The sequence below is a fragment of the Erythrolamprus reginae genome, chromosome 2 (genome assembly GCF_031021105.1).
Source record: "Erythrolamprus reginae isolate rEryReg1 chromosome 2, rEryReg1.hap1, whole genome shotgun sequence".
In the NCBI taxonomy this organism is placed as follows: domain Eukaryota; kingdom Metazoa; phylum Chordata; class Lepidosauria; order Squamata; family Dipsadidae; genus Erythrolamprus; species Erythrolamprus reginae.
Window position 1 is genome coordinate 179,546,347 of NC_091951.1, and position 19,633 is coordinate 179,565,979.

Genomic DNA, 19,633 nt, shown 5'->3' on the forward strand with positions numbered 1-19,633 from the left:
AGCCCATCACTGCGTACATCCATCTGATTAGAACAACAACTTAAAGAATATAAATACATAAATAAATATTTGATTAATCAAATTTATTTATTTATTAATCAAATTTGTATGCCGCCCCTCTCTGTAGACTTATACATAGCAATATCCACAGATCACAATTCATTTTTATGATATTTCAAATGAGAAATGAAAAAATAGTGCTATTATATGTGGGTGTTGGAAAATTTCACTTGATATAATGGCTGCATTTATGCAACATCCTGACTCATGGTTTGTTTAACCATAGTTTACTGGGTAAGCTACACTTGAATTCTGAATGTGTTCTGTACATGGTATATATTGAGTAAACCTCAAACCACACTTGCATGCTGAGAATGTTTCTGTGTACACTCCATGTGCTCCTTAATGAATGGGCTGTGGGCAACAATATATTTATTGTTCGGTAATTATTAGCCTAACTTGCATAATACAGCATAAGAATGATGGGGGAAAGCAGCTTAGTTTTCACTTGTGGCATTCTAGTCAAAATGTCTGTCCATCTGTCTGGAATCCATACCACATCTCGGACATCAACACCCTTGAAAATGTCCAAAGATACTTCACCAGAAGAGCCCTTCACTCCTCCACTCGAAACAGAATACCCTACGAAAGCAGACTATACCATTCCTAGGTCTAGAAAGCTTAGAACTACATCGCCTAAAACATGATCTAAGTATTGCCCACAAGATCATATGCTGCAACGTTCTACCTGTCAACGACTACTTCAACTTCAATCGCAACAACACAAGAGCATGCAACAGATTCAAACTTAATATCAACCGCTCCAAACTTGACTGTAAAAAATGTGACTTCAGCAACCGAGTTCTCGAAGTGTGGAACTCATTACCTGATTCAGTAGTGTCAACCCCTAACCCCCAACATTTTTCCCTTAGACTATCCATGATTGACCTCTCCAGGTTCCTTAGAGCAGTGATTTTCAACCTTTTTTGAGCCGCGGCACATTTTTTACATTTGAGAAACCCTGGGGCACATTGAGCGGGGCGGGAGGGGGGGCAAAAAAAAGTTTGGACAAAAAAATTCTCTCCCTCTCCCTTCCTTCCTCTTTCTTTCTCTCTCTCCATCCCTCTTTCTTTCTCTTCCTTCCTTCCTGTCTTTTTTGCTCTCTTTCTCTCCCTCCTTACCTCCCTCTATGTCTTTCTCTCTCTCTCCTTCCCTCCCTCTCTTTCTCTCTCTCTCTTGCTTTCTTTCTCTCTCTTGCTCTCTTGCTTGCTTTCTCTTGTTCTCTTTCTCTCTCTCTTGCTTTCTCTCTCTCTCTTGCTTTCTTTCTCTCTCTTTCTCTCTCTCTCTCTTTCTTTCTTTCTCTCTCTGTTTCTTTTTCTTTCTTTCTCTCTCTCTTTCTTTCTTTCTCTCTTTCTTTCTCTCTCTTTCTTTCTTTCTCTTTCTTTCTCTTTCTCTCTCTCTTGCTTTCTTTCTCTCTCTGAGCTTCGCGGCACACCTGACTATGTCTCGCGGCACACTAGTGTGCCACGGCACACTGGTTGAAAAACACTGCCTTAGAGGTCAGTAAGGGGCATGCATAAGTGCACCAGTGGGCCTTCCGTCCCCTGTACAATTGTCTCTCCTTATCTCATTTATTTTTTCTTCCTTTCAAATATGTTCACCTATACTTTTATATCTTTTCTTCTATTCTTTTCTTTATTTATATTATTACTCTTATTATATTATTATTATAATATTATTATTCTCTTCAATGTGTATTATGTATTGGACTAAATAAATAAATGAATGAATGAATGAATGAATGAATGTCGAACTGAGTATTCTGTCTCCTGCAAGAAGACCTCTAAGGTCCCCTCCAATTCTATTATATTGTATTGCATTGTATTGTATTGTATTGTATTATATTCTCTGTTAGTAAAGAATATTGTGTGTGATACAGAATGCCAACACTGTTTAGAAGGACTGAGTTACCAGTCTATGTGAAAGCTTCACTTGATCAAAACCATAATAATGTGGTGGTGGGCCCAATCACAGCATTTGGAACAGTGTGTCTCAGAATGAAAGAGGATTAAATGGTAAAGAATATGAATTAACATATGAAATCAAAGAAGAAAAACAAAATTCGTGTTATGACTATGAAGCTAAGAGAAAGGGGAGTGGTGTAATGGATCTGAATGAAAGCAGACAGATTTTGTGATGTACAGCTAATGAATAACATTAAAGTGAACTGGTTTAATTTATGAATGAAAGAACGAAAATGTCTGTCTGAGAGTCATCAGTTGTGATTGTATATGAAAGTCTGGAGGACAGAAGGAAAAGGGGGGACATGATCGAAACATTTAAATAGGTTAAAGGGTTAAATAAGGTTCAGGAGGGAAGTGTTTTTAATAGGAAAGTGAACACAAGAACAAGGGGACACAATCTGAAGTTAGTTGGGGGAAAGATCAAAAGCAACATGAGAAAATATTATTTTACTGAAAGAGTAGTAGATCCTTGGAACAAACTTCCAGCAGACATGGTAGATAAATCCACAGTAACTGAATTTAAACATGCCTGGGATAAACATATATCCATTGTAAGATAAAATACAGGAAATAGTATAAGGGCAGACTAGATGGACCATGAGGTCTTTTTCTGCCGTCAGACTTCTATGTTTCTATGAAAGTAGGAATCCGTAGGATGGTGGTGGTCATATGATGTGCTTTAATGAACAGTTACTAGTAAACAATGGGTTGAGGAGGGAACACACAGTGTTCGAAATGTATGGGGTCCAAAAATATACTGTTAGATGACATAGTAGATGAGAATTGACGGGACAAATAAAAAAATTACAAAAAAGAGAATGGTCAAGAGAATCGAAAAAGTGATTGAGTCATTTGGAGACCTAGGAACTAATGAAAATGGTGAGTGATAAGTATCTGCTTAGAAATAAAGCTTTGCTTTAACTGTGAAGTCCTTAGTGCTTAGCTTGGTTGTTTGCTTCAGTGGTGGGCTTAAAAAAATAATACTACTACTACTGGTTCTGTGAGCATAGCTTGGTGGCCCTGGCAGGGGAGAGGATACTGTAAAATCTCCATTCCTTCCCCACTCCAAGAGAAAGTTACTGCAAAATCCCCATTTCCTCCCAATATGCTGGGTCTCAGGAGGCAGAGAATAGATGGGGACGGGGCCAGTCAGAGGTGGTATTTCCTGATTCTCCAAACTACTCAACATTTCTGCTATAGGTTCTCCAGAACTGATCAGAACATGCTGAAACCCACCTCCGGATTGCTTGCAGACATTTCATTACCCAACTAAGTAACATCATCAATGCTAATGACTGTGGGGTTTTCTTCCTGTATGTATACAGCAGTGTTGGTGGGAGTGTGGTTTTGTCTTTGGTGGTTCCTGATTAAGGTATTGTTTACTGCTTCTAAATAGTTAAGTTGGTTCATCCCATAGGCACACATGGCAAAAGTATGAATACAAATGTAATAGTATGGTTAATATCATATATTATTATAAATGTAATAGTATGTAATAGTATAGTATATACTATTATATATTATTAATGTAATAGTATGGTATGTAATGTTATATATTATTATAAAGGTAATAAGATGGTTAATACGTAAAAGAGTCCTTCGGAAGTTGGGCAGCACATAAATCAAAATAAATAAAATAAATATTATGGTTTATGACAAAAGATTGAGTTACAAAAATAGGGTGACAAGAATTCTGACTATGGGACTTTTTTTTTTCATTGCTTCAGTAATCTTGAGAGAAAATGGACATTGAAGAAAAGGGAACAAGTAAAAGAAATGAAAATAGAATAACTTGCAGGGTTCAGACATGATTCTTGTATGCGTTAGAAGATAATATCCACAAAGAATGAACGCAGAGTAGTCATAAGGAAAGAGAATGTAGAAACTATTTGAAACAGAGGGAAAAAAAGTAAATTCCACAGCTCCTTCAAAGGGAGGTCTTCACGTAAAAATAAACATTGTTATTTTTACGAAAAAGGATGCCGCAGCAGCGCTGCAAGCAAAGGGCGATCCTTTCACGTAAAAATAACAATGTTTATTTTTACCTGACAACCTCCCTTTGAAGGAGCTGGGAAATCCCTCCCATGAAGAGATTCCGGGGGCGGAGCCTTGATGTCACCGGCAGGTTGCTAAGGAGGCCAAGGTGATCACTTCCTGGAGTCCATGGAATCCAGGAAGTGATCACCTTGGCGTCCTTAGCAACCTGCTGGTATTACGTGACATCAAAGCTCCGCCCCCGGAATCTCTTGGTGGGATTCCCCGTTCGGGTTTCGGTTTGGTTCGGGTTCGGTCGAATTTTGCGTAAAGTTCGTCCAAACTTGCCGAACCCGAACACCGTTGGGTTCGCCCATCACTAATCATCACACTATCCTGGCCATCTAATGACAGTACTGAAAATCTGAAGGCTATTGGATGGAGTTTCTAGTCAATGAGGTGTAATTCGTATAATTTCACCAGATGCTGTGGCTTAGAGGTGGAGCTCTTGTCTCACAATCAGGAGGTAGTGAGTTCAATCCTAGGTAGAGGCAGATGTAGGATCTGCTTGGGCAGGGGGTTGGTTCCAACTCTGTTCATCTGTTTAACTTAATTTAATTTAAACCAGAATCATGCCCTCATTTCCTGTCCCATCTAAGCCATTACTTGGTGGTCAGGTTGGAATGGAAGAGTGAAAAAATAGAATGATGGCCATTTACCGTAACCTCAGTATACATTGTAAAGTAAAGCACTACAGGCAGATTCTAATCTGGATGGCTAATGTAAGTAGAAATCAAGATAGAAAGAGACAGTATGTATTCTTTGCAATTTAACAAAACCTAGACAGCTTTCCCTGAGTGATACTAGCAATTTGCCTTGCCCAGGTCTTTGCAAGATAACACACCTAAGTGCCTTTTACCATCTGCCCTGCAGCATTCAGACTGATGTTTTAACATTGCCCCAGCTATCTTACCTTGTCTCCCCTGAGATGCACAGCTTTCCCCCCCCATTTCTGTTCAAATTGGCAATTTAAATCCTTATTAGCATGTATAATATTACATGCTCACCAAGTACTTAATTACCTACAGGGAGAATGCTGCGGTACCCTAAGTGAAATCTCCAACCCAGGCTTGATTCCCTTTAAAGCAGAAGAAGAAATATGTAGAGGTGAACCTGTTCCTAATAATGGAGCATCTAAGGAAGAATTGCTTGATTCAAGTTAAGTTTAACACATTATTATTATTATTATTATTATTATTATTATTATTATTATTATTATTATTATTTGGATTTGTATGCCGCCCCTCTCCGAAATGAGATTTCAAGATTATTTTCTAAGACAGGTCTCTGCACAGAATACAGTGGTACCTCTACCTAAGAATGCCTCTACTTATGAATTTTTCTAGATAAGAACCGGGTGTTCAATATTTTTTTTGCCTCTTCTCAAGAACCATTTTCTACTTACAAATCGAGCCTCCAAAACTAACTGGAAAAGGCAGGGAGAAGCCTCTGTGAGGCCTCTCTAGGAATCTTCTGGGAGGAAACAGGGCCGGAAAAGGCGGGGAGAAGCCTCTGTGGGGCCTCTCTAGGAATCTCCTGGGAGGAAAAAGGGCCAGAAAAGGCGGGGAGAAGCCTCTGTGAGGCCTCTCTAGGAATCTTCTGGGAGGAAACAGGGCCGGAAAAGGCAGGGAGAAGCCTCTGTGAGGCCTCTCTAGGAATCTTCTGGGAGGAAACAGGGCCGGAAAAGGCGGGGAGAAGCCTCTGTGGGGCCTCTCTAGGAATCTCCTGGGAGGAAAAAGGGCCAGAAAAGGCGGGGAGAAGCCTCCATGGGGCCTCTCTAGGAATCTCCTGGGAGGAAACAGGGCCAGAAAAGGCGGGGAGAAGCCTCCATGGGGCCTCTCTAGGAATCTCCTGGGAAGAAACAGGGCTGGAAAAGGTGGAGAGAAGCCTCTGTGGGGCCTCTCTAGGAATCTCCTGGGAGGAAACAGGGCCAGAAAAGGCGGGGAGAAGCCTCGATGGGGCCTCGATGGGGCCTCTCTAGGAATCTCCTGGGAAGAAACAGGGCTGGAAAAGGCGGGGAGAAGACTCTGTGGGGCCTCTCTAGGAATCTCCTGGGAGGAAACAGGGCCAGAAAAGGCGGGGAGAAGCCTCTATGGGGCCTCTCTAGGAATCTCCTGGGAGGAAAAAGGGCCAGAAAAGGCGGGGAGAAGCCTTCATGGGGCCTCTCTAGGAATCTCCTGGGAGGAAACAGGGCCTCCTCCACCCTCCCTGTGGTTTCCCAAATCACACACATTATTTGCTTTTAGATTGATTCCTATGGGAAAAATTGCTTCTTCTTACAAACTTTTCTACTTAAGAACCTGGTCACAGAACGAATTAAGTTCGTAAGTAGAGTTACCACTGTATACTAGTAACATTACAGGACCCAAGAATGCATCTGAGCATGTGCAGTATCATTTCTTCACCCTTGAGTAACTGGGGACTTGACTTCCCAGGAAGTGGAAAGTAAAGTTTCCTGAATAGCACCAATTGAGTAACTTTTTTGGGAGGGAGAGTGTGTCACCAAAATGCAACCTTCTGTGGAACTGATGCAGGAGATGAAAGGAAATCCTTCACACTTCAGAATTCATTTAGACATAGCATTGAGCAATTTTAAGGTCACAGGTGCTACCTGTAATTTTGGAAAGGTACCAAGAGATGCAAAAGGCTGAGCCATACATGAATCATGTATGACTTATTAAAATAAGGCCAAGATTGGGGTGTGCGTGTGTGGACGTTTTCTTGGATTTGGATATACAGTGATACCTCGTCTTACAAACGCTTCATCATACAAACTTTTCGAGATACAAACCTGGAGTTTAATATTTTTTTGCTTCTTCTTACAAACTATTTTCACCTTACAAACCCACCACTGCGGCTGGGATGCCCTGCCTCTGGACTTCCATTGCCAGCGAAGCGCCCATTTTTGTGCTGCAGGGATTCCCTGAGGCTCCCCTCCATGGGAAACCCCACCTCCGGACATCTGTGTTTTTGTGATGCTGCAGGGGAATCCCAGCAGGGGAATCCCAGCAGCTCAAAAACGGGTGCTTCGCTGGCAACGGAAGTCCGGAGCTGGGGTTTCCCAGCGAGGGGAGCCTCAGTGAAATTGCAGCATCCCAAAAACAGAGGTCCGGAGGTGGAGTTTTGAGGACTTCGGTGTTTTTGCGATGCTGCAATTTCATTGATGCTCCCTTCACTGGAAAACCCCACCTCCGGACTTCTGTTGCCAGCGAAGCGCTCGTTTTTGCGATGCTGTGATTTCCCTGCTGTGATTCCCCTGCAGCATCACAAAAATACAGAGGTGGGGTTTCCCATGGAGGTGGGGTGGGGTTTCCCATGGAGGGGAGGCTCAGGGGAATCCCAGCAGTGCAAAAACGGGTGCTTCGGCTAGCAAAAGGGGTGGATTTTGAGCTTGCACTCATTAATCACTTTTCCATTGATTCCTATGGGAAACATTGCTTCATCTTACAAACGTTTCACCTTAAGAACCTCGTCCCGTAACCAATTAAGTTTGTAAGACAAGGTATCACTGTATTTTTGAAGCTCCCCTAAAATTAAACCATTGTCTATTTTAGGAATTTGGCTACAGTTTGAATACTTTAGTTGTCTCAAAATGGTTCACAATGGTAGAGCCACGTTAGTTTATTAATAGCAAATAAAATCTGGAATCTGGGAGTACCTTTTCTGACTAACAAATGTTATGAAAAGATTATAGCTTTCTTCCTTTGACATTACAAGTCAAGAAAGGTTGTCTTTGAATGCAATTTATCAGCTGGAAAAAGTGCTATCAGTCTCCATCCGATTTCTTGAAATGATAGGAAATTTACTTTCTTCTTTTTAAACGTTGTAATTGCAGTTAAGAGGCCGCTACAAGAGCACAAAAGATGAGAGAAAGAAAAGGAGGAAAAGAGTTTTGGTTCTTTTTGATTAATTTGCTTAATTATCCAAGTTCTTTTTCACAGCTGTGGCTGCTAGATAAACTGGTTTCTATCTCACATTTCGGAGGCTTAACATGTTTTTGTATGTGCTGGTTTTATCATCCTAGTGATATTTATTCGTTTCTTTACAAAGCAACCATGTGGCCCAAACTAACAACTTGGTGTTCATTCTGAATGTGTTGAAAGTTCTAGTAACACTTATTAACCACAATGGAGAATGTTGAGCATTTATTTTATAATTGGCATTCGTGCACTGCAATTTTTTACAAACACCAATGCATCAGGTAGCATATCCAATCAGTTAAAACAAAACAAACCAGAATTGAAACAATCACAGCCAAATCTGACAAGAAGCGAAAAATGTTCCACATGTACATTCTGGGAGTGACTACGCAAAATAAGTCCCATTGTAAGGCTTACTGTTATATAAACATAGAAAGAATTGCAATTTAGCTGGCAATTAAATTGCTATTAAATGGCTTAAAAAATAGCCCATGTGAGCTTTCATCAGAAAGATTTCCCGTTTTTGGTACGGGAAAAGTTTGGTGGGGGTACGCATTCATGAAAAGTTCTGAAATACATCTTGCCTTTTCCAACTTCATATTTGTAAAATCTTGCCCAAGGAAACCACAGTAGGCCTGATAATGATCAACAGGCTTTATCGAGAAAGGTAGCAGCAACGTCCAACAACAAACTGGAGTAAACAACAACAACATGGCCGTGCCTGGTAGCTATTTATATTTCCCGCTGCCAGGCTGAGCCAGCCAATCCTGGCTCTGTATTTTCCCGCCCAAGGACAAGGGGCCGGCCATATTTCCCAGCGGTCCTCTGGACACAACAATATTTATGTGAAGTTGCTTTTTCAGCATTTGTAGACATTAAGTCGAAAAAAAGGAACAGACTATTGGACTTGGAACCGCATCTCAGATTAAAATTAACAACCAGGGGACCAAATTAGGACAATCTGTCATCTCAGCACCCGAGTCTATGGAGAGGGGCGACATACAAATTTAATAAATAATAATAATAATAATAATTATTATTATTATTATTATTATTTCATCCTTCTCATTGATCCAAATAAATGTTATTTATAATATAATTTTTATTTATATTTTATTATGAATAATTTTATTTTTTATTATTTTGTGTATGTTCCAAAAAAAGAAAAAAGAAACATACAGTATTTTGATTGTTATTAAAATACATCAAATTTTTTTTGACAAGGGGTACTAAGCATTATGGAAATTATAGAAGGGGCACACAAATTATAGAAGGTGTCAAAAGTTTGGGAAACACTGTCCTAAAAGGTTAAACAATGTTTGTCTGGAAATGTAGTTCTTACCCTTTGGTTCAAAGTTACTGTCCCACAGAGCTGAAGAAGCTTCTTGGGTAAGAGGCGAAACGCCTTCCAAAGAAAAAACAGAAAATCCATCTGATTTGTTTGCAGCCTTCATCTAGCTTTTGTCACCTCAATCGTTTTTTACATTTTTCTCTATGCTAGTCCTTCATTTTAGCAATACTCCAGATTGATTTAATAGTTGTATGTTTTCTTCAACTGACTGCTTAGCACTTCCGTTACTTCAGGTATGTAGTAATCCAGACTATATGCACTTGTGGGCCCACCTACTCTTTCTGCTGATTTGTTTAACCTTATGATGCTGCCAGTGATTTTGCTTAGACCAAGTTGTTTTGTGGTTATTCTGCTTTGGATCTATCTTGATGGAGACCTTTCTTCTGCTACATATTCCCCACTTAGTCAGTTAGTATAAACAGCAAAACCAATCTTATATGCTTTGCTTAAGGCCACGTTGCAAACATCTGGACAGCCTCTAGATGGCAGCCAAGTGATTGCTTTGCTACCATCACCCATGCTGACCAGGGAATTCTGGGAGTTTAAGTAGATACATCTTCAAGTTGCTGAGATTGAGAAACAGTGACCTAGTCGTTGTATGGATTTTTGCATTCTAGATATGGTGGATCCCAATTTTGTTTAGCCACCCCAATAGATTTATAACCCAGCAATCCCTTGGAAATTTTTTTAAAGATCAAATCTTTAAAAAAAATCTAATTTGATGAAACAGGTAGTCTTCAACTTATAACAGTTCATTTAGTGACCGTTCAAAGTTACAACAGCACTGAAAGTGACTTATGACCATTTTTCACACTTATGACCATTGCAGCATCCCCATGGTCACGTGATCAAAATTCAGATGCTTAGCCACAGGTTCCTATTTATGATGATTGCAGTGTCCTGGGGTCATGGATTAACCTTTCGTGATCTACTGACAAGCAAAGTCAATGGGGAAATCAGATTCCCTAAACAATCATGTTATTAACTTAGCAAATGCAATGATTTATTTAAAAAACGTGGCAAGAAAAATCATAAAATGGGGCAAAACTAACTGAACAAATGTTTCCCTTAACGACATAAATTTGGGGCAGAATTGAGGTTGTAACTCAAGGACTACCGGTAGAGGTTTTTCCGAATTCAGCTAGATTTGCCCGCCATTCTACACTTTCTGAATTTGATTTAAATACAGTACAGTGGAACCCCAACATAAGAGCTGCTCTACTTAAGAGCAACTCGAGATAAGAGCTGGGGGGGGAGAGATATTTTTGTTCTACTTACAAGCCCAAATTCGAGATACAAGCGCCAAGGAGCTGTCTCCTGAAGCCAAACGCTAACTTCCGCGTTCGGCTTCAGGAGACAGCTGCGAAGCGGCGCGCATGTTTTAAAAGGTTGCAGCCGGCCTGGGGGGCTCGGGGGGTGCTTGCAGCTTTCTTTCTTGCTCTTTTTCTTTCTCTCTTTTACCTTCCCTTCCTCTATTTCTTCTTTTCTTTCTCCTTCCCACCTTCTTCCCTCCCTCCCTCCCTTCACTCATTCCTCTCTTACTCTCCCCTTTCATAAGTTTCCTTGCTTCCTTCCTCTGTTCCTGTCCCTTCCCCCTTTCTTTCTTTCTTTCTTTCTTGCTCTTTTTCTTTCTCTCTTTTACCTTCCCTTCCTCTATTTCTTTTCTTTCTCCTTCCCACCTTCTTCCCTCCCTCCCTCCCTTCACTCATTCCTCTCTTACTCTCCCCTTTCATAAGTTTCCTTGCTTCCTTCCTCTGTTCCTGTCCCTTCCCTCTTTCCTTCCTTCCTTCCCACCCTCCGTCCATTCATTCACCCATTCCTCTCTTGATCGCTTAAAGCCGGTCCCTGGTGCAAAAAGGGTTGGGGACCTCTGTCCTACAGGATTGGGTGGCAGAGAAGTTGAACATATGTAAATTTAAAAGTTTAAGAAAGTTTACAAGTTAAGTGAAAGAAACTTCATTATTCATTTATATGTACATGTACATTTCTTCATTAAAAACATGTCTTTCTGCATAATTTAGACTAACTGTGAGTTTTTTGAGGGCTGGAACCAATTAAAATTATTTACATTAATTCCTATGGGGAAAAGTCGTTCGAGATAAGAGCTGCTCGACTTAAGAGCCCAGGTCCGGAACGAATTAAACTCATATCTCGAGGTACCACTGTACTCCCTTTCAAGTCAATAAAAATAGAATTTGTCTGTTTTTTTAAAAATAAAAATAAAATAAAAAAGAGGGCAAATTTAATTTAACCTGCCATTCTTAGACTAGACTAGGAAATTAGAAAAAAGAAACCCTGAAGGAAAATGATGACACTGATGCTGGTGTCGTACCGTTTAGTAACTTACAAAATTTTCCTCATTTTGCAGCACTTCTGATGGCTAAGCTAAATCTGATGCTCCTAAAGCATCAACAGAATCCTAGATGCTCAGGAAGGCTGCGGAATTTGTTAAAAGCCGAAGCTAAGAAATAACCACAATGAGTACCAGCCATACTTATTTGAAAAAGGGAAAGCAACCAATTTGATTGCCCGGGTGATGTACACGTATGTATTCCCTACATAATAATGGGAAGAAACAGGATATTCATTAGCCTCTCACTGCCACCCCATCCTCTTACACAGCAATTGAATGAAGAGAGAGAGAGAGAAAAGCAGTCTGCCAAAGAGGCCTTTCTTATGGGAGGGGGTTGCATAGTATCATATGACAGTCATTAAGTGTTGTACCTCATGGTTCTTGACAAATGTATCTTTTCACTGGGAGCATATGCACCAAAGACAAATTCCTTGTGTGTCCAATCACACTTGGCCAATAAAGAATTCAATTCAATTCTGTCCCTTATTCTATTCTATTCCTATTCTATCCCTTATTCTATCCCTTATTTTCTATTCTATTCTATCCCTTATTTTCTTTTCTATTCTATTCCTATTCTATCCCTTATTTTCTATTCTATTCCTATTCTATCCCTTTTCTTTTCTATTCTACTTTATTCATATTCTATCCCTTATTTTCTTTTCTATTCTATTCCAATTTCCTATTCTATCCCTTATTCTATCCCTTATTTTCTATTCTATTCTACTCTATTCCTATTCTATCCCTTATTCTATTCCCTTATTTTCTGTTCTATTCTATTCTATTTCATTCCATTTATTGTATTGTATTCTGTTTTATTCTATTCTATTCTACATTACAGTTGTATAGTATCATTACTATAGGACCGTAGTCCGTTTTGGAGCTGCTCCTGCCCCAAGGAGTTATAAAAATCGGGGTGGGGCCAACGCGTGTCCTACTTAGGGCCCCTCACGGTGAGCTTGGAGTAGCTTGTTGACGAGGTTTGCTCAGTCCGACTCCGGAGGGTCCGGGCTGAGCCTTTCTTGCAGTTTCGCGTGATTAACTTCTCCCTCCGCAAGGCGCAGTTAATACCGCCCGGCCTTAAAGAGTTCTTTCCTCCCGCTGGAACCAATCCTCTCGACTGTGGTAGGATTTACTCCTCGCCAACGGAGACGCTCCTGCGTCCGCTCGCAGCCTCCGCGGTTTCCCGGAGAGGGAGAGGGAAGAAGGGCCGGCGTCTCCATCCGAGGGCTGCGAGGGAAAGAAACTGGCGGGCGTTTCTTCCCCAGGGTAGTGCCCAAGATGATGGGCGTCCGCCCTGCAACCAACCGCGTGACATCTACCCACTGGTGACCTCCCGGAGTACCAAGACGGGAGGTGGGAATCCCTATCACCAAGGATCTGTTCTGCCCCATCCGACTCGGTCCTTAGCCGGAGAGATCTCCCCGGGGTGGGGGTTGAAGGCAGGCGGTGACTGGACTGGGCAACGGGAGTCCCTACACACGGGAATCCATACACACTTGCGCTCGCCTTTGCCTGCAAGGCTCCTGCACCTTTAAATCACTCCCCGTCCTGCCTTCGCCTCTGCCTCCTGCATGGGGCTGGGGAGGAGACAGCAGCAGCAGCCGCCTGGTGACATCAGCGCCAGGGCTTCAACAGCCACCTGCTCCCCGACGGAGACTGAGAGGAAGGAAGAGAGGAAGCGGCTGGGAACCCCCGTCGGATCCTCCCAGGCCGGCGGCTCCCCACAGATCTCCTCTGCCCCCCCGCCAGGTAAGCGGGGCACACGGGACGCGTGGCGGGGAGGGTGGGGAGGGAGATCGTGGAGGGAACCCCAGAAGATCCCACCGAGTCGATCCGGATCGGATCCAGGCGGAGCCTTGGGAGTCCTTGCTTCGCCACCACTTTTCTCCCCCCGCCTTATTCCTCTCGTCCTTCATGCCCTGCCTGCGGCAGCTGCCGCCGCCACCGCAGCTCGGAATCCCCCGGGGTCCTAAAGGCGGAAGGGTTCAGCGCGGTTTCTGTTTCCCTCAGCAATTGTTTTTATAAAGCGGGAGAGAGCGCCCTGACGGGGGCGGACAAACCTCCACTCCCCACTTTTAACCAGGGGGGGGGGGGGGTTTCAAACAGGGGCGCGCGGGAGGAGCTCCTCCTCAAGCAAGTTCTGCCCGAGGGTCCGTTTTCCTCCTCCTGGCGGTCCGGTCCCTTCACAGAAACAGGAAATGCCTATTGCATCCGAAAAGACATCTCAAAATGGGAAGGCGGGCGGGCGGGCGGCTGAGGGGAAATCCTGGCTTCTGAAGAGGTCCCCTCAATGAAGCGAAGCAACTAGAACGACGCGTCCTCTGGTGCTTGGGCCGCCCGGGCAATTCTCTTCAGCTCTTGAAGGGGATCCATTGGGTGGTTTTCCCTTTGGAGAACTTCCCTTGGCTGTGAATTGCTGGCTTACAACCGGGAGGCAGAGTTCTGTCCTCGGTTGAGAACCTTGAAGTCTGAGGAGATCCCGGAGAGGTCTTTTGGGGGCATCCAGAAGAGAAGCCGGGGGTGGGGGTGGTAAATGCACAGAGGAGGATATTGGGAGTAACTCTTCAGAGCTCTGGGGAGAGATAGGGGTGTGTGTGAAGCTATTCTGGGAGGCTGGGCTCGGTCTCTCTCCCCGCACCCTGCCTGCTGCCTCGCACGTAGGTGAAATGGGGAGGTGGCGTCGCTACCCCATAAGAAGGTGAATGAGTGTGCAGAATAAATGCATTTGCGTTGCAGCGCCTGGATTTTCATAGCCTTCAGGGGAAAAGCCCTTTCAGTGGAGCCGTTTCACCCTGGAAGAGGTGGGTATGTTAATGAGAGCTAGCGTCTTCACCTTCCTAGGAAGAAAGGGAAAGAGATCCTACCGGAAGAGCCCTTTTCTCATTTCAAGCACCAACAAAAGTCCTCCTTTCTGAAGCTTGGTTGGGCTTACTTCTGTGGGAGGGGGTAGGTTACTACTCCTGCTCTAGAATCTTCTGCTGTTGACCTTGTGTTTTGGTGCCAGGTAAATCCCAATCTTTCTGAATTGGTCTAGTACAGTGATGGTGAACCTTTTTTTTCCTTGGGTGCCATAATAATAATAATAATAATAATAATAATAATAATAATAATAATAATAATAATAATAATATAATAATAATAATAATCTTCCCTGGAGCTGGGGAAGGGTAGAAACGCCCTCCCCCATCTCCCCTGAGGCTCTGTGGAAGCCAAAAACACCCTCCCAGAGTCTCTGTATGAGGAAAAAATCAGCTGGCCGGCACACACATGCACTTTGGAGCTGAGCTAGGGCAACAGCTTGTGTGCCAGCAGATATGGCTCCACTTGCCACCTGTGGCACCCGTGCCATAGGTTCGTCATCACTAGTCTAGGAGGTGTTTCTTAGCATACTTCCAAGTATGCTACTATTCATTGACGATCAACATACCACATTAAGTCATAGCCTGTTGTCTGGGTGAATTCACATTGACTCTATAAATGATTTGTCTTTTGGTGAAATGCATTTATACAGTTAATTGTAACTTGGTAACCAATGTAGACTAATAGGTAACACACAGCATGTATCTTAACTACGGTTGTGGTCATATAACATACTTGCCCATGGTTAACCTGGCTACCAGCTTGGTTGGGCTTCAGAAAAGGACTGGACCAAGTCATGAAACTCCTGGACATCAATGACAGGGTGCCTATCTCTTGCCATCTTCCTGGTAAATTAGTGAGTTTTCTTATGCAGTTGGTTAGCCACTGTGAAAACAGACTCTTAGACTAGATGGGCCAAGGGTATTATGATCCAGCAGGGCACTGCATAGGTTCTTAACCAATCTTAAGAATAACTCGAGTTTCCTAGATTCCTGTGATTCAATGAACTGTCCACTGATAACATCGTTCGGGTTTAGCCAGCATGCTGGACTGAAACATGGTTCACTAGTTTAATAGATTAGATTAACAGAGTTGGACACGACCTTATAGGTCAGGGATGGCAAACCTTTTTTGCCATGGGTGTCACAAGTGCACGAGTGCCCCCACACATAATTCAATGCCCCTCCCGCACATCTTTCCCCCTGCACATGCATGTGTGACCCATTGTGCCTGCACGCACAACCCACCCTGTTTTGACATCACATCCCCAAACAGAGCTGGGAGGAGGGGGGAAGCCTCCCATCCTACAAACAGAGCTGGGAGAGGAAAAAGGCCTCTTTCCCCAAACGGAGCTGGGAGGGGGGCGAAGCCTTGTGTGCCTGAACAGCATTGGGGTGGAATCTTCAGAGATCTAGGAAGGCACGGGCTGCAGAAAGTGAGGAGAAAGCATGAGCTTGTCAGACCCGAAAATGAGCTGGCTGGCGGGAGGCACTAGGACATGCACAGTGGAGCTGAGCTGGTCTACGGCTTGCATGCCTGCAGAGAGGGCTCCGTGTGCCACAGGTTCACCATCATGGTTATAGGTCATCTATTGCAATCCAATGCCCAAGCAGGAGACCCTACACCAGTGATGGGCTACCAAAATGTTTACTACCACACTGTGGCCGTGGCTTATGCATTTTGTTTCAACATCTTTCAGTGCAAATTGGATGCTCTGGGGTGGAGCTCCAAATTCTGCTACCAGAATTGCGTTCCTGACCATTCCTGTAGGAGCCCATCACTGCCCTACACCAGCATTGGGTTGCTAGCCAGTACGGGCCACACTGTGTACCGACAGTGAAAATGGAGCTATGTGTGTAGCTCTGTGTTGCTGGTGTGTGCATGTGCGCACCCAAGTGAGATTTTGCTTCTGTGCATGTGCAGGAATCAAAATCGTGCCAGAAGACACGTGCATGAGTGAGATTTCGGCAATTTTTTGCTTCTGGACATGCACAGAAGCAAAAAATCCCCCAAAATCTCACACGCATGTCCAGTTGCGCGATTTTGCTTCCTGAACATGAACAGAAACAAAATCTTGCTGGGGCTCATGTGCGTGTAAGCAAGCGACATGGAACTGCACATGCATTGTACCAGTAGCGGAGGTAAGTAGCAACCCCAACATGCCCTACAACCATGATGGCGAACCTATGGCACGCATGCCACAAGTGAGAGACCAAAACAGGAGGGGGGTTCGCACGTACATGCATGGTGAGTTGCATGTGTATGTGCAGGGTCAGGAGGTGCATTAGAGGCATTGCATTGTGTGGGGCACTTGCACATGTGCAACAGCGTACACGTGCACACTTTCAGCATCCAAGGGAAAAAAGGTTCGCCATCACTGCCCTACGCCATTTCTGACAAATGGCTCATGCCTTATGTTTTATGCTAAGTCCAGAATGGCTTTGCATTAATTCTCCTAGCATAATTCCCACAATTCCCCAGTCATAACCCCAGTATGGCTGGCTGGGGAATTCTGGGAGTTGAAGTCCACCCATCTTAAAGAAAAGTCCAACTTCCACCTTTTTTGACCAGTTTGTGATTTCTGCAAACAGCATGGCTACATATTCTGCTCAAGGTATCAGTCTACTGAAGTCAGAGCAGCAAATCCACACACTCCTTGGTGATAGCTGTGAGTTTTGGTCCATAAGACAGGAAGCCCCACAAGATTCCTCTCTTTGTCCTTAGATAAATAAATGCAATACAGGCAGTCCTTAACTTACAACAGTTCATGTAGTGCCATTCAAAATTACAACGGCACTTTTTTAAAAAGTAACTTATAACTATCATTTTTCAAACAACCGTTGCATCTCCATGGTCATATGGTCAAAACTCAGACGCTTGGCAACTGACTCATATTTATGACGGTTGCCATGTCCTGGGATCATGTGATCACCTTTTGCAATCTTCTGACAAGCAAAGCCAATGGGGAAGACAGATTTATTTAACAACTGTTACGAATCCCAGCGACAAGTTAGGTCCCACAGAGTTGGCCTTCTCCGGGTCCCGTCGACTAAACAATGTCGTTTGGCGGGACCCAGGGGAGGAACCTTCTCCTTGCCTTTTGTAAGCTCCTTAAAACCCACCTCTGTCGTCAGGCATGGGGGAATTGACATATTCCTTGCCCCCCCAGGCCTATACAATTTATGCATGGTATGTTTGTGTGTATTTTTAGTTATTTTAAATATTAGATTTGTCATATGCTGTTTTATTATTGTTGTTAGTCACCCCGAGTCTACAGAGAGGGGTGGCATACAAATCTAATAAGTAAGTAAGTAAGTAAGTAAGTAAGTAAGTAAGTAAGTAAGTAAGTAAGTAAGTAAGTAAGTAAGTAAGTAAATAAATAAATTTAACAGCTGCAGTGATTCACTGGACAACTCAGGCAAGAATACTGTAGTCACAAATGGGGCAAAATTCTCTTAACTCACTTAACATAAATTTTGGAATCAATTGTGGTCAGGGACTACCTGTAACAACAGAATGCTTACTTTTCCTTTCTGTAATAATCTACACAGGATGGCCATGGGCCTCTTCCTTCTCAAAACTTAGCCGTCACCCTGAAAATCATTTTGTGACTTTGGCCTTTGCACTGTCTGAATACAGTATATCTATATAGTGCAGTGTTTCCCAACCTTGGCAACTTGAAGATATTTGGACTTCAACTCCCAGAATTCCCCAGCCAATAGTGGGTTCTAACAGTAAAAAATACTGTATTGTGGCAAATTAACCATAGTGCTGAAAGTCTCTACGTAACAATTTTTATTCTTTTAGCAAATATTGGATAGATATTTTCAACTACATTTTAGCAATCATGGCCCTAAAAAAGATCAAAGAACTTCTCAAAGTTGTACTCTATTCCCAACACCCATGACTAAGTCATGGTTTAAGACAGGGTTTATTCAATAAATCATGTTTGGATGGATGAATAGAAAAACCAAAGCAAAACCAAACAAGCAATTAGTATAGTACAAAGTGCAAACATAGTTCTTATTTATTTAACTTTTTTACTGCCTGATTTCCAATAATTCTGGGCAGCTCACAAGAAACAAATACAGTTAGTATGATCACTATTGAGCCCAAAATTTATGTTGCTAAGAGACACATTTGTTAAGTGAGTTTTGCCCCATTTTACAACCTTTCCTGCCAGAGTTGTTAAGTGAATCATTTAAGTTAGTAACATGTTTCTTAAGTGACTCTGATTTACTCATTGACTTAATAATAATAATAATAACAGCAACAACAACAATAATTGTTGTTGTTGTTGTTGTTGTTGTTGTTGTTGTTATTATTATTATTATTATTATTATTATTATTATTATTATTATTATTATTATTAAACAGATTTCTATGCCAGCCTTCTCCTGGGACTCAGGGTGGCTCACAGTAAACAAATACAAAACATGAAGAAATCTAATATTAAATACAGTGGTACCTCTACCTAAGAATGCCTCTACTTAAGAACTTTTCTAGATAAGACCTGGATGTTCAAGATTTTTTTGCCTCTTCTTAAGAACCATTTTCTACTTAAGAACCTGAGCCTGGAAAAATTTCCCAGGAAATTTCAGAGAGGTACGAAGGCCCGGACAGTTTCCTGCCATTTCCCCTTGGTTTCTCTCTCTGGCGCAGTGTATGGGAGGCAGCCTCGCGCCAGGTGTATGGGAGGCGTGTGCTCCTCCTCACCGCCTCAGAGGCTCTCTCTTTTTTTTTAAAGCCTTAAAGTTTTGGGGTTTTTTGATTCCTCTCACCTCACCTTCTTCCTTTGGCAGCCACTGTCCTCCTCTTCCTCCTCCTCCTCCTCCCACCCAAATTCCAAGCTTTTATTTCTTTCCTAATGGGTTTGCACACATTATTTGCTTTTATATTGATTCCTATGGGAAAAATTGCTTCTACTTACAAACTTTTCTACTTAAGAACCTGGTCACGGAACAAATTAAGTTCTTAAGTAGAGGTACCACCGTACTCTAAAAAACTCAATATTAAAAACACATAGAAATCTAACTTAAGTTATATTCTAAAACCCCTATATATTTAAAAAACCAATCATCCACTCATATCA

At 42.6% G+C, this 19,633-nt stretch overlaps 2 protein-coding genes across 9 annotated transcripts in view; one reads left to right on the forward strand and one right to left on the reverse strand.

The window, feature by feature from the left end:
* Positions 1–19,633, reverse strand: part of RBMS2 (RNA binding motif single stranded interacting protein 2) — a 547,749-nt gene that overhangs the window by 335,602 nt on the left and 192,514 nt on the right. The window lies entirely within an intron of this gene.
* Positions 13,304–19,633, forward strand: part of BAZ2A (bromodomain adjacent to zinc finger domain 2A) — an 85,722-nt gene continuing 79,392 nt past the window's right edge. For 3 of the 8 annotated variants that reach the window (XM_070740603.1, XM_070740605.1, XM_070740607.1), the window contains exon 1: positions 13,304–13,431. The gene's annotated coding sequence lies outside the window, so the exon portion shown is untranslated. The remainder of the gene's footprint in view (positions 13,432–19,633) is intronic. The other 5 variants (XM_070740604.1, XM_070740606.1, XM_070740608.1 and 2 more) reach the window with 2 other exon arrangements.